We start from the raw sequence: 15,858 nt of genomic DNA, 5'->3' as shown, positions 1-15,858 counted from the left end.
AGGCTGTGGTACTGCACTTAACTATATCTGTTTATCTACAATCTCTTTATATGCTGAAGTTTTAATGGGGAATCAGAAAAAACAGAAACAACACGAGAAGTCTAGAACATCTAGATCGCAATCAACATCTGCCGTTAATCCTTCTTTCTGAGTCGTCACTGCTTCTGGAGGATCTCCCATCATATACGCAAAGTGTATCTCCATCTCCAAGTAGGCGATCTCTGGCTAAATCTGCCCTCCGTCAATTGAAGGTCTCTCTGTATCTCAAACTAAGATTACTGACTATAATAATGATGCTACTGTCATTCTAGAGAATCTTTGGGAGAAGCTAGCCCCAAGGTACAGCGGTCATCGAGATCCCAGACCCATCATGCTAAAAGAGCATTGTCAACTGCTCCTCATTGGGGCCTTGCGCCCACTGATTATGCGTCCTCCCCTCTATGGAAAAGACATGACCGGTCCTCCTAGTCTCCAAGATCTTCTAGCTCTGAGAAAGGGAATCCACAGGATGAAGGAGATGAGGCTTGGAGACACTACCTTTCTCACCTCCCAACCAAAGACGACTTCAGAGATGTCATGAGAGAAATGAATGATACCTTTTAAATCTGAGCTTTCAGCGGTGAGACATGATATCAGCACGTTCACACAGAGTAGACAACCTAGAAAGTGACCAAGATGAGACTCGTCTATATATCACATCCCTTCAATCTACAGTAGCAGCACAGCATGACTACATTTGTGAATATCAGAGACATTTAGAGGGCCTTGATAATAGAGCTCAGCACCACAATAGATGGGTGCGAGGCCTGCCTGAGGCAACCCACAATGAGGATTTGAAAATTACTCTTGAGGCTATCTTTAACAAAATTCTGGAAGCACCACTTTCCCACAAGATACAGTTCGTCAGGGCCCACCGAGCACTACGTCCTAAAGGCACATCATCGCCCCCCCGAGATGTCATATGTTGTATTACTAATTATTCTCTCAAAGAAGAAATGATGGTGAAAGTGCAAACTATGGGAGAAATTGACTTTGATGGGGCTATCCTCCAAATAATGCCTGATCTATAGTGGGTTACTTTGCAAGATAAAAGGATGCTCAGACCATTGCTACAGTCTTTGAGGGATCGTGACATCAATTAAAGATGGGGCTTCCCCTTTAGTCTCACGGTGAGACGTAATGGACACACTGCTACGCTAAAGACAGCCAAGGACTTGCACTCCTTCTGTGAGACATTGGATGTTCCAGTTCCGAAACTCCAGAACTGGGAGCGTCTTCCTTCTCCACCATCGCACCCTCCTGTATGGAAAAAGGTGACTCCTCGAAATAAAAAATCTTCACATTCATCCCGGCCTCCCAAGGATCGCCACGGCGAGAGATGATCACTGAGAACTGTCTCTCATTCCTTATGTCTTTCTTTACTAGTTATTTAGGTGCTAATTATAAGTTTACTGCTAATTTGGGCCTAATGCAGGGCATAAACATTTAACATGTTTTTCTTTCAATCTTCTAGACCATTTAAGACCGCCTCATTTTATTAATTGTAGTTTTATACATACAAGCAGTGGGAAAGCACTTATCTCTGTTTTCCTTTACTCTCCCTATTTGACTATCGCCATACCCCCCTTTGTTGAGGAATTGACTCTTCCCTTCTAGCCTAACTAGTTATAGGTTCGAGTCTTTATTTATATTCCTCTCATAGCTTTGGTGAGGATTCGTTCATCTGACTAGTTTACTGAGGTACTCCTCAATATGTTTGATATTATTAGTTCTGAACTCATGTTTTTTCTTGTGATTGGTTTTATGTCTAATCCCTTTCTCGCATGGTCATTTTTTTTAGCTTCTGTCCGACAGAATGTGACTCACCTAATCATCCTCTCACACGAGATACTAACCTTACGTGGTCTCAAGATCCAAGAGCTCCTCCCTCATGGTATGTCCCATACTACTTTCGCACCCAACACTCACATAGGTCGTCATGGTGCATCTAATGACTTTTAATGTGAAAGGCTTGAACACAGATGTCAAGCACAGACTCCTTTTAAAGGAGCTCAAAACTCTCAAAGTGGATATAGCGTTCATCCAGGAGACACACCATGACTACTCGGGTTTGTTTAAATTTGCCCTTAGATACTATCCTACAGCTTGTGTGGCAACTCACGACAGGAAAAGCGGAGGTGTTGCCATACTAATCTCTAAACATTGTCCCTTCACTCCAGTTACCCTTTGCAATATTTATGCCCCAAATTTATCCCAAATTCAATTTCTGTCTTGGGTTTTCGCTAGATTAGCCCGATTAGCCCCCTTTACTTTCAATATTTCATTTCCCCCCACAATTGATAGATCCTCCCTGGACCACCTAACTCCTCCTGCATCTTTTATATGCTTGTCTACACTATTTAGGCAATTGATTACATGTTATCATTTAAATGATCTTTGGAGGATCTCCAATCACACAAATAGGGAATACACTTTCTATTCCCACCCCCATACGACACACTCAAGGATGATACATTCCTGGGAGATCTCATGGGCCTTCGTCTTAAAGAGAAAGCTTTGATCCACTCCATTACATGGTCGGATCACGCCCCGGTCACACTAGACCTCAAACGAACCACTATGCCTAGGAGAGTTTGCCACTGGCGTCTGAATGAATGAGTTGCTTCTTAAGACAGAGGTCCAGAGGGAGTTCCTTGGAACATGTATGAAAGATTTTCTCCAGAATTTGGGCTCTGTCTCTTCTTACTCCACCTTGAGGGAGGCACACAAAGCAGTTTTTAGGGGCCATTGTATAGCCATATCTCAAAGAGAGATATGCTTAGACTTATGAAAGAGATGCAAAGTAAGCTCAAAGTTTTGGACGGGAAAATAACGTGTCGTCCCTCTGTGGCCACCCTTAGGCAAATTATTAGATTGCGAGGTCAACTGAAAGACATCACTGTTGGGAAGACTGAAACTCCTCATTTTTACTAAACATAAATACTACATGAAGGCTAATAAACCAGACTCTCTCCTAGTCTCCCGTTCTGCCCACTCCAACCCTCCAACCCTTCAGCTTCAGGTATATGACCCAGATAAGATAGCAGAGTTGTTCCATGATTTTTATCATAAACTCTATAACCTTCCATTAATTTCATCCCTGGGAAGTGGGGCAGATCTTGCTGAGATCCAAATGTTATCTGAACTCTTTTGGTCTCCCATGTGTTAAACCTGAGGACCTCCATATGTTAAATTCTCAAGTCTCCATAGTGGAATTACAGGAGATCATTAACAATTTACCAAATGGGAAAACACAGTTTCCAGATGGCCTTCCATACCTCTATTGTAAAACATATTCTGATATACTTTCCCTGCATTTATTAAAATTATAAAAAAAATTCTGAACTCCCCCATCCCCCAAACCATGCTAAACTCTTACATCACAGTTATACCAAAGAAAGGTAAAGACCCATCCTACTGTTCCAGCTATAGGCCCATCTCGTTATTAAATTCAGACCTAAAGCTTTTTACAAAACTCCTTGCAAACAGATTAGGCTCTATACTCCCTTACTTGAATTATAAAGACCAGGTAGGATTTTGTGCTGAACAGGCAGGCCAGAGATGGTACACAACGAAACATCACCTGATTGATGTACTGAATAAGACGAAACTCAAGGTCTCTTCTTGAGTCTAGATGCCGAAAAATCGCTTGATAGATTGAGTTGGCCTTTTTTGCTGTCAATTTTACATGCCTATGGGTTCTCTGATCCCTTTCTCAATGCCATCTCTGGCCTTTATACTTCCCCTTCAGCACAGATACATCTACCACGCTACTTCCCGTAATTTAGAAATTAAAAGCGGTACCCGTCAGGGATGTCCCTTATCCCCGATGCTTTTTGTTCTCTGCATCGAACCCCTGGCAGCACAGATCCGCAATAACCCAGATATTCAGGGAATTAAACTAGGCATGAGGGAAATTGAAGTGACATTATTTGCGGATGATGTGCTCTTATCAATTTGTAACCCTTTGACCTCCCTGCCAAACTTACATGTGGCCCTAGTTAAATATGGCCATTTCTCAGGACATAAAATACATTCCCATAAGACAGGGGCTTTACCAGTCAATATACCAGATAGAATTCTCACATCCCTATAACAGTCCTTCCCGTATAAATGGCAAACTGAGACTCTCACCTATTTGGGGATCCACCTTACCCCTAAATACTACACTTTATATAAAGCCAATTTCCCCCCCTCTTTTACGTGATATTAAATCCTTTTTGACTAAATGGTCCTCCTTACCGCTTTCTTTCTTGGGGAGAATAGCCACAGTTAAGAAGTTCATTTTGCCAAAAATTCTCTATATCCTTGAAACACTATCCGTTCCTATCCCCAAAAGTATGCTGAAGAAATTCCAATCGTAAATTTTCTGATTGATTTGGAAGGGGGGGTCGCCATAGATTACCCACCTCTGGCCTTTAATAAGTTGATGGTGGTGGAAAAGATGTGGGTTTCCCCATTCATCCGAGCTTTTTTATTTTTTTATTTTATTTTTTTTAAACTGTAATATTTATTAAGGTTTTTCATAGATACAATCCAAACGTGAAGTAACATAAAAAGTGTCATAAGGGCATAAGCCCACAAATAGATCACAGAAATATATAGCAATGACAGTCAGACAAAAACTCAAATTAAACCAAAGAGGCCGGAAAACCCCCTCCCCAAGCAATAGCCAGGGAGGAGATAGAGTATGCAAATATCCGACTGCCAATTGGCATAGCTTAAAGAGCATAGTAAACCACAGACAAGGGAGGGGTAAGGTGGGAGAAACAAACAAATGACATACCAGACAGAGACGAACCAACCACAGAAGGGAAGCAGGGAAAAAATCAAGGAAAAGGGGAAGAGGAGGAGAAAGAAAGGAAAGAGAAAGCAAATAATCAAGGTGGTTGTCTATCACAAAAGCGATCCCAGGGTTCCCAAACCGTTAGAAATGTGGGGATAGTGTTATTCAAGGAAGCTGTAAGAAACTCCAATGACCTAATCTCACATATCCGAATGAGCAGATCAGACTCAGAGGGAGGAAGAGTCTTCTTCCAGCATCTTGCGATAAGGGTTTTAGCGGCCAAAACTATATTCATAAACAGCTTAAAAGATTTCTTAGCCAGAGTGGGGTATGAAAGGTGAAGAAGATAGACAAGCGGATCTAGAGGAGCCAGCACACCCAAAGCCCAATGCACCAATTGCTGAACCACAGTCCAGTATGCCCCTATTGGAGGGCACGACCAAAATATATGCAACACCGTGCCCAATCCCACTCCACAGCACCAGCACTGAGGGGGGATGTCAGGGTCCAGTCTGTTCAATAACTCCGGAGTGTTATACCAACCCATAATTAGCTTAAATTGGGTTTCCTTGTAAGCAGTACAAATAGAGGCCTTAAATTTCCTTTCCCAAATGATCTTCCATTGAGGGAGAGAAATAGAAGCATTAAGAGCAGTTTCCCAGCGCCACATGTAACCATGTGACACTGGAACACCCTCAGGAGGCTGGAGAAGAAGAGAATAGATATCTGAGAGAAGGCCCCTTGTCTGAGGCCCTCCTCGGCAAAGCTGTTAAAATCCAGTCGGCAAGGGGACCGTCATAGAGCCCACTATAGACGACATAAAGTGCCTCAATTGTAGATAGTGGAAGTGTTCAGACAAGGGGAAATCCCAACGGGACTTCAACTGTTCAAAGGACAAAAGAGTGCGTGAGAGGATCAACAACATCAGCCCAACAAAAAAGTCCCCGGGACCCCCACTCCTGCACCATCACAGATGACAGACCAGAAGGAAAGTCAGGGTGGTAGAGAAAAGACCTTAGAGGAGAGGGAAAAGAGGACAGACAGAACTTAACAGAGCAATAACCCCAGACATACTTAGAGAAAGCCATCAGGCCCAGCAAAGGAGATAGAGTATTAATGGAGGCTGGAGGAGACCACAAAAGCATATTAGGGTGATAGGGTGCAAGCCAAAGTCTTTCAATTTGCATCCAGCGGCTATATGCGTGTTAGGAGGACCAGGCTGCAATGTGGTGCAGGTGACAGCCCAATAATACTTAACTACATCTGGGACCGCCAAACCGCCCAGCTCCCGACTAGCCATCATGACTAGCCATCATGAAAAATGGCCGACTGAAAAGCGCGCAGATCAGATAGCCGCACACACATCGGCAGCATTTTGAAAAAATATAGTAGTTTTGGAAGGATAGTCCTTTTCACCGCCTCTATACGACCAAAAAAGGAAATATACTGTGAGCGCCATTTATCTAACAGGGCCCGAAGGTCACAGAACAGTGGTGGATAGTTAGCAGAGTAAAGGGAGGAGTATTGAGAGGTAATTTGAATTCCCAGGTACTTAACAGCAGATGGAGACCACCTAAAGGAGAAGTTAGAACGGAGCTGAGTAGAAAGAGACAGGGGCAAATTAAGCGGGAGTGCTTCCAATTTAGAGAGATTGACCTTCTTTTTATTTTTTTTTATATATAAACCTTTTATTTCCAACAACAATTTAACATTTCATTTAAAATCACATTTCCATTTCTCTTTGTCTATTATCTATTATCTAAATATTCCTTTTAGCTGATCTAATACTACCTCTCCTCCTCCCCTCCCTTAATAAACTTTCCTATCCCTAAAACCAAAAACATTTGGCTCCTCCCCCTCTCAGAATCCACCTCTCAATCCTATCCCAACCACTCATTTCCTCCCACTCACCTCCTTCCTCAGTCTCACAATCTCTACCATACATATCATCCTTCAATCCCCCCTTCCCCCCTTTTTTTTCCCTTACTTTCCTCATTCCTTACTAATTTAATATTTAGAAATGTCCTCCCCTTGCCAGCGAAGAGCGCTGCGCCTTTGTTCCAAACTCCTCCCTAACTACTTGTGATCCACTGCTGATGCATTTATTATGCACGCCTCAGGATCAACAATTTCGGGGAGGAAAGAAAAAATACTTTTTTTTTTTTTTTTTATATAATCATATAGGGGAGGTTACTCACATTCAATTCCTTCACTTAATCCTATACAAAAGTTCTCAATCTCTCAATTTCTATTCCAACTTTGAGAAAAGAGGAACGAGGGAGGAGAACCAAAATGAGAAAAAACACCATAACGAAAACCAAATAAACAAGGAAAAAAGTAGGAAAAGAAAAAAGGATACCATACCTATCTATCTTATAAATACTACTGGCTTCGGTCGGACAGAGCACCTCTCCTTACAAATATGTATAATCACCCCTCTCACCACCCTATCCCACCCCATGGCAGAAGGGAGGAAGAAAAAAAAAATATCTAAGACTTTCCACCAAACACAATTTTTCTCTCTATGTCATACCTTCAATCCACTTATCCCAAATTACGTGGAACTTAGTCAAGCACCCAGCCTTAGCTGACCAACAGAACTCAAAATTCATTATCTTGCTTATTGTGGCCTTAAGTTTGTCAATATTTGGAGCTTCTTTAGACATCCACTTTCTTGCCACCTCTAGTCTTGTTGCAAATTGCACTTTCCCTCTTAGAATCTTATCCATATTTCTTCCTTACATTCTTACTCCCCCTAATAACAAAAAAAAAAAAAATAGATAAGAAAGAGGAATTGAGAATTAATGACTGCCCGATAATGAAGGTGTTAAGGGAAGGCACAGATAAAAAAAAAAATTTCTAAGATGTATAAAATAATGGTGAATGTTAAAAAGGGAGAAAAACACTTTAGTATAAAAGAATGGGAGAAGGATATAGAACAGGTAACACAAAGGGAATGGAGGGGGATCTGGGAAGAGAATTTGAATATTACCAAAAATAGTTCACATAGAGTTACACAATTTTTTATAACACATATTACACGCCGCAACTCTTGGTGAAAAATATATAAACGTAAAAAATTCAAATGCCCAAGATGTGATAATGAAGGAATGGGGTTCTTCCATATGTATTATGAGTGTCCTGTGCTTAAAGAATTCTGGATGGAGGCGGTAAGGATGACAGAAGGAAGGCTAGAACTGAAGGATGGTGATAAACTGAGAGATGAACCTTATAGCCCGAGATCTCACCGTAGGCCTGAATGGTTTTATACAGATTAGGAAGAGAAATTAAGGGACAGGTGAGAGTAACAAGTACATCGTCCGCAAACAGGCAGATCTTAAAGTCCTTATCATGCAAGGAAACACCAGTAATGTCTGGGTCCCCCCTAATCATAGCAGCCAGAGGCTCAATACATAGAGCAAAAACCAAGGGGGACAGTGGGCATCCCTGACGAGTCCCATTAGACAGGGAAAAGACAGGGGAAGGAGCATGAGGAAGCTTCAGAGAGGCAGTGGTAGAGGAGTAGAGGCCCCTCAGTGCGGTTAAAAAATTACCCGTAATCCCAAATTTCTGAAGGGTAGCAAAGAGAAATGGCCACCCCAGTCTATCAAACGCTTTCTTGGCATCTATACTAAGAATTAACGCTTGTTCAGACCTTCGATTGACCAAGTCAACAAGATCTATTACCCTCCTGGTGTTGTCTCCCCCCAACCCAACCTGATCCTTATGGATAAGGGATGGGAGAAAGGAACAAAGTCTGGTAGCCAACACCTTGGAAAATAATTTCAAATCAGAATTAAGAAGGGCAACAGGACGGTAACTAGAACAATCATGAGGGTCTTTACCAGGCTTGGGTATCAGAGTGAAAAGGGAATGTAGGAAAGACTGCGGGATTGGCTCACCTCCCATAAAAGAGTTAAACATTGGGACAAGCTTAGGCACAAGTGCGGAAGAGAAAGTCTTTTAGTTGAGATATGTGAAACCGTCTGGGCCGGGGAGCGGCCCGCAGGCAGGGACTTGAGGACCTCCTGAAGTTCTCCCCTGTTATAGTAGGCACATTCAAAACTCCTCGATCAGCCTCCATCAAGACAGGCAGGCCACAGCAGGAGAGATAAGAATCAAGGACAGCAGCCCGCTCCACCGGATCAGACGGCAATTGGGAGGGAAGGGAGTATAATTTAGTATAGTAGTTTACAAAGAGGCAAGAAATGTCAGCTGAGTGGTAATGAAGAGTTCCAGAGGAATCCTTCAATGCAGAGGGGGATTGAGTAACCGCACGGTCACGCAGGTGCCTGGCTAACATAGTATTTCATAGTATAGCAGACAAAGAGTGTCGGTCTAGAGAAGGGGAAAAGATGAGATTAAAGTCCCCCTCCCCCCCCCAAACAGCCAGGTAGACGAAGGGTATTTATGTAATTTAGCAACCACTCTACGTAGAAAGGGGATCTGAGAGGTATTAGGGGCATAAACATTATAAAGCAATTGCAAAACACCTCCCAGAACCCCCTCCACAACCACAAAACGCCCCAGGGGGACTAGATAAGAGGAGGTGACCTGAAGAGGGCAGGAGCTAGAGACTAATATAGCAACCCCTGCCACCTTCCTACCATAAACAGCTGAGTAGACATGTCGATAGAGATGCTGAAGGAAATTAAAGGATCTAGAACAGTCGAAGTGTGTCTCCTGAGGGAAAACTATGTCTGCTCGAAGCCCAGTGTGCTCCCTCTGCAGCAAATGCCTTTTAGTAGGGGAATTAAGCCCCTTAACATTCAGTGAGACACACTTAACCATGGTGGATATAGAGTAGAGAAAGACAGCCTACATAGACACATACTTACAAAAGCAATCAGAGGGATCACCTGGAAATAGTGAAAAGGCAGCGGCGGGCACCAGCCCACAGGATCGTTACACCAATAGAGGAGACCTGCAATAGAGAGGAAAGAAGGAAAAGGGAACAGAAAAAACGCAAGGAAGGGGTAACAGACCACAAACCAACAGGAGAACATAAAACAGTGAAAAAAGAACACACAGCAAAAAGTAAACCATTGACCAAGAAGCCAATGCGTAGGTCAAGACGACAACAGTGGACCACAAACAATAGCATGGTCACACCATTGTCATGACTTCAAGGGGGGATATGGGAGACACCACCAGAAAACCACGCCAAAAAGACGACCACCTTACTCTGAGGCCATAACAATTCAATGTACACAGACAAGTACCACTAGTGACCCAAAAATGCAAAAATACAGGTAACTAAAGCATAAAACAGTAAATGTTAATAATGCTAACATCAAGGGGGGGAAGAGGGTGAAACCCCCAGCCATCAGGGAAGTATCAGGGACCGAGCCAGTCCTGGGAGAGGAATCTCTCAGACAAAAGAACTCAAACCATGACCATCATCTCGGGGGAGCTCTGGAGGAATCCCCCAGGGCTCGAGGGAATGATGATTTCCTCTGAGAACCAGCCCGGTGGGACCGTACAGCCTGCCAGACAGAAGGCAGTGGAGGAGGAGGTGACATCAAGTCCCAGTACATCAGTTGAGGAATCGGCAGATTCAACGTGGGCAGAAATCAGGAAGGTCTGGGAAGGTGCGCAAGACTGCAGAGTGTCCATCCTTACGTGCATGCAACCCAAACAGAAAAGTCCATCTGTAAGGCACTTGATGGGAGCGAAGACCAGCCAGGAGAGGTTGAAGCAAGCGCCTCTTCCGGAGAGTCAGCCAAGACAAGTCCTGATAAAGCTGGATAGGAGCCCCATCAAAATCAAAATTCCTCAGAGAACGGGCCTTGGTCAGAATAGCTTCCTTAACCAGGAAATCATGCGCACAACGAAATACATCCCGCGGCGTTCCCGAAGCAGACTTAGGACGAAGAGCCCTGTGGGCCCTGTCTAATTAGATTTTACGGGACGAAGGTTCTCAGAGTATGAGAATGAAGATGGCTTCTAAGGTAATGGATAAATCATGGGTAGCCTCCGGCATCCCCCGGATCCGGATGTTATTTTGCCTCCCACGATTGTCCAAGTCCTCGACATGGGCATTAACCCCTTAAGGACTGAGCCCTTTTTCACCTTAAGGACTCGGCCATTTTTTGCAAATCTGACCACTGTCACTTTAAACATTAATAACTCTGGAATGCTTTTAGTTATCATTCTGATTACGAGATTGTTTTTTCGTGACATATTCTACTTTAACGTAGTGGTAAAATTTTTTGGTAACTTGCATCCTTTCTTGGTGAAAAATCCCAAAATTTGATGAAAAATTAGAAAATTTTGCATTTTTCTAACTTTGAAGCTCTCTGCTTGTAAGGAAAATGGACATTCCAAATAATTTTTTTTAATTCACATATACAATATGTCTACTTTATATTTGCATCATAAAATTGATGAGTTTTTACTGTTGGAAGACACCAGAGGGCTTCAAAGTTCCGCAGCAATTTTCCAATTTTTCAAAAAATTTTGAAACTCTCTTTTTTTCAGGGACCAGTTCAGGTTTGAAGTGGATTTGAAGGGTCTTCATATTAGAAATACCCCATAAATGACCCCATTATAAAAACTGCACCCCCCAAAGTATTCAAAATGACATTCAGTCAGCGTTTTAACCCTTTACGGGTTTCACAGGAATAGCAGCAAAGTGAAGGAGAAAATTCACAATCTTCATTTTTTACACTCGCATGTTCTTGTAGACCCAATTTTTTAATTTTTGCAAGGGGTAAAAAGGAGAACATTTTTACTTGTATTTGAAACCCAATTTCTCTCGAGTAAGCACATACCTCATATGTCTATGTAAAGTGTTCGGCGGGCGCAGTAGAGGGCTCAGAAGGGAAGGAGCGTCAAATGGTTTTTGGGGGGCATGTCACCTTTAGGAAGCCCCTATGGTGCCAGAACAGCAAAAACCACCACATGGCATACCATTTTGGAAACTAGACCCCTCGGGGAACGTAACAAGGGGTAATGTGAACCTTAATACCCCACAGGTGATTCACGACTTTTGCATATGTAAAAAAAAATAATAATTTTTTTTACCTAAAATGCTTGGTTTCCCTAAAGTTTTACATTTTTAAAAAGGGTAATAGTAGAAAATACCCCCCAAAATTTGAAGCCCAATTTCTCCCGATTCAGAAAACGCCCCATATGGGGGTGAAAAGTGCTCTGCTGGCGCACTACAGGTCTCAGAAGAGAAGGAGTCACATTTGGCTTTTTTGAAGCAAATTTTGCTCTGGGGGCATGCCGCATTTAGGAAGCCCCTATGGTGCCAGGACCGCAAAAAAAGCCCACATGGCATACCATTTTGGAAACTAGAGCCCTCGGGGAATGTAACAAGGGGTTAAGTGAACCTTAATACCCCACAGGCGTTTCACAACTATTGCATATGTAAAAAAAATTACAAATTTTACCTAAAATGCTTCTTTTCCCAAAAACTTTACATTTTTAAAAAGGGTAAAAGCAGAAAATACCCCCCAAAATTTGAAGCCCAATTTCTCCCGAGTACGGCGATACCCCATATGTGACCCTTAACTGTTGCCTTGAAATACGACAGGGCTCCAAAGTGAGAGCGCCATGCGCATTTGAGGCCTAAATTAGGGATTGCATAGGGGTGGACATAGGGGTATTCTACGCCAGTGATTCCCAAACAGGGTGCCTCCAGCTGTTGCAAAACTCCCAGCATGCCTGGACAGTCAACGGCTGTCCGACAATACTGGGAGTTGTTGTTTTGCAACAGCTGGAGGCTCCGTTTTGGAAACCGTGGCGTACCAGACGTTTTTCATTTTTATTGGGGAGGGGAGGGGGGCTGTGTAGGGGTATGTGTATATGTAGTGTTTTTTTACTTTTTATTTTATTTTTTGTGTTAGTGTAGTGTTTTTAGGGTACAGTCGCACGGACGGGGGTTCACAGTAGTTTCTCGCTGGCAGTTTGAGCTGTTGCAGAAAATTTGCTGCAGCTCAAACTTGCAGCCCGATACTTACTGTAAGCCTCCGCCCATGTGAGTGTACCCTGTACATTCACATTGGGGGGGACATCCAGCTGTTGCAAAACTACAACTCCCAGCATGCGCTGACAGACTGTACATGCTGAGAGTTTTAGTTTTGCAACAGCTGTAGGCACACTGGTTATGTATCACGGAATTTGTGACCTTACTCAGTGTTTCAAAACCAGTGTGCCTTCAGCTGTTGCAAAACTACAACTCTCAGCAGTCACCGACAGCCAACGGGCATGCTGGGAGTTGTAGTTATGCAACCAGCAGATGCACCACTACAACTTTCAGCATGCACTTTAGCTGTTTGTGCAAGCTGGGAGTTGTAGTTTATACAACAGCTGAAGGTACACTTTTCCATAGAAAAAATGTGCCTCCAGCTGTTGCAAAACCATAAGTCCCAGTATGCCCATAAGGGAATGCTGGGAGTTGTGGTGGTCTGCCTCCTGCTGTTGCATAACTACAGCTCCCAGCATGCCCTTTTTGCATGCTGGGAGCTGTTGCTAAGCAACAGCAGGAGGCTGTAACTCACCTCCTGCTGCTGCTTCATCACAGGATTGTCCCTCGCCGCCACCGTCGCTCCTGGGGCCCCGATCCCAACATTGACGCCGGGGATCGGGGTCCCCAGCACCCGGGGTTGTCTTCCCTTCGGAAGAGGGGCGGAGCGGGTGCGGGAGTGACACCAGCAGCAGGCGCCCTGATTGGTCGGCCGGTAATCCGGCCGACGAATCAGGGCGATCGTGAGGTGGCACCAGTGCCACCTCACCCCTGCAGGCTCTGGCTGTTCGGGGCCGTCAGAGACGGCCCCGAACAGCCAGTAATTCCGGGTCACCGGGTCACTGGAGACCCGATTGACCCGGAATCGCCGCAGATCGCTGGACTGAATTGTCCAGCGATCTGCGGCGATCGCCGACATGGGGGGGCATAAAGACCCCCCTGGGCGATATGCCGGGATGCCTGCTGAACGATTTCAGCAGGCATCCGGCTCCGGTCCCCAACCGGCTAGCGGTGGGGACCGGAATTCCCACGGGCGTATGGATACGCCCTGCGTCCTTAAGGACTCGGGATGCAGGGCGTATCCATACGCCCTGCGTCCTTAAGAGGTTAAGATCACAGAGGAAGTCCCTTTGAGAGGCAATTGTGGAGTGGAGCTGGGTAATATATCCCCTGGTGGCATCGTGGGCATCCTCTAGATCACCCACTCGGTCGGAGACATGTTGGAGATCCTTACGCATATTGGCGATCTCAGCCCGACAGGCTTCCTTCACTTCAGCGATCAGCGAACGGAAGTCTTCCTTAGTTGGACTTTGAGAAATTAGCTGGCTCAGGTCAGGAAACGCAGAGGAGGGCAGAGACAAGCCTGAGCAGGGTACCTCCAAGTCGGAGAGGGCATCCCAAGAATTAGACACTGGAAACGGTGCAGCAGGCTTCCCCGCTCCAGAGGGAGAGCAGGGAGCACCCCGTGGAGACATGCTGGAGGTCCCAGGCGATTGCATAGCTCTCGGTCTGTGTCTTTGCGGCAGAGGCTGGGAAGATGGTATATAGCAGGCAGCCAGAGGGTCCAAGGGAGCAGGGGAGAGATCCAATAGCTCCTGGGCAGCAGGTCCTCTATGAGAGGGCAGCCCAGAGGGGGAGAGTCCAGTACCTGTAACTGGAGGTACAGGTAAGGGGGAGCCTGAGCTGTGAGGAGCAGCTAGATGCTGCAGACAGTGTAGAGGTGCAGCCCAGTCCCTCACCAAGGGGGCCGCAGTGAGTGCAGCAGCCGACCCAGATGCAGGGGACACCTTCTGTAAGGGAGGCAAGTCAGAGCGGTGAGGAGCGGCAGTCCCGGGCATTGAGCTGAGGAGGAGACTTACCACAGACACCGGAGGGGAGATTTCCTCTGAAGCGGCAGCTACAGGCCCCAGCGTCTGAGCGCGTACACCGGCACGGAGACGGAGGGAGCAGGATGTCCGGCGCAGGAGCTGCAGTGGAGGTAGTCAGCAGAGGGGACAGCAGTCTTTCCACCGACTGCAGCGGGGAGCAGGTGACAGGGTCGGCAACCCGCAGGGAAGGGCAGCTGCTCGAGCGGGAGCGCAGACCCAGCGTGGGCCCAGAAATGGCAGTCAGAGAGGATGGCGCGGAGGCTGGGGGTTCCTGCAGACACCTCCGTATGCCTCCCGGAGCAGGGTAAGACAGCTGGGCGGGTACAGGTGGGTTCCTGGACTTGCGGGAGCTCCGGCCCATGGGAAAGCAGGGTCACTATGGTGGATTTTGTAGTAGATTACTAGCCAGCAGAGCGGGAGCTGACTCAATGTGCAGCCATTCTGTTCTGCGTCCAGACCACGCCCCCCCCCCCCCATCCGAGTTTTTTTTATCTGGTCTAAAGACCTCATAATACCCTCTTATAAATTATTGGGACCTATGAAATTGACGATCAATGTTTGGACACAATCTTTGGACCTTTATTCTCTAAAATCCAGTAATACCCTTCTTACTCCCTTTTTATTCAACCCTCAAGTTCTCAAATTAATGGGGCAATTACCCCATGGATAAGGTCTAAGCTTTATCAATTGGCAGACCTAGTAGACCCCCGCAAGCGGACTCTCCTACCATTCCAAACCCTACGGGACAAATTTGGTCTCACTAGAGAGGACTTCACTTTCTACCAAGAGATCCAAACCCTACGGGACAAATTTGGTCTCACTAGAGAGGACTTCACTTTCTACCAAGAGATCACACCGCATCTGTAATTGCCTACAGATGACTCACCATTCCTCCCGCCTACCAATTTTTGAATTGCTGTGCAGGGGGTCCCACTCTACTAGGGGTCTCATTTCTAGTATATATAATATCCTGTCCTCAGAAGGATGTGTTTTTAACCATTGGCACACATATATGGACAAGTGGGAGACTTACATTGGTGAATCACTGTCTGTAGCCCAATGGCAATTCATCTGGACAGCAGCAGCAGCCAAATCTTCCTCCTGTATTGCTTACCAACAAAATCAATACAAAATTTTAATGTTCTGGTACCATACTCCCGAGAAGTTGAACCATATATTCCCATGTTTCTCCT

At 45.2% G+C, this 15,858-nt stretch overlaps 2 protein-coding genes across 4 annotated transcripts in view; one reads left to right on the top strand and one right to left on the bottom strand.

Annotated features, from left to right (window-relative positions):
• The window catches only part of AVEN (apoptosis and caspase activation inhibitor), a 770,692-nt gene that overhangs the window by 184,119 nt on the left and 570,715 nt on the right, over positions 1-15,858 (top strand). The gene's annotated exons all lie outside the window — the stretch shown is intronic.
• The window catches only part of CHRM5 (cholinergic receptor muscarinic 5), a 282,104-nt gene that overhangs the window by 239,973 nt on the left and 26,273 nt on the right, over positions 1-15,858 (bottom strand). The gene's annotated exons all lie outside the window — the stretch shown is intronic.

The sequence above is a fragment of the Hyla sarda genome, chromosome 11 (assembly GCF_029499605.1).
Source record: "Hyla sarda isolate aHylSar1 chromosome 11, aHylSar1.hap1, whole genome shotgun sequence".
Lineage (NCBI taxonomy): Eukaryota > Metazoa > Chordata > Amphibia > Anura > Hylidae > Hyla > Hyla sarda.
This window is presented reverse-complemented; position numbering and strand designations above follow the sequence as displayed.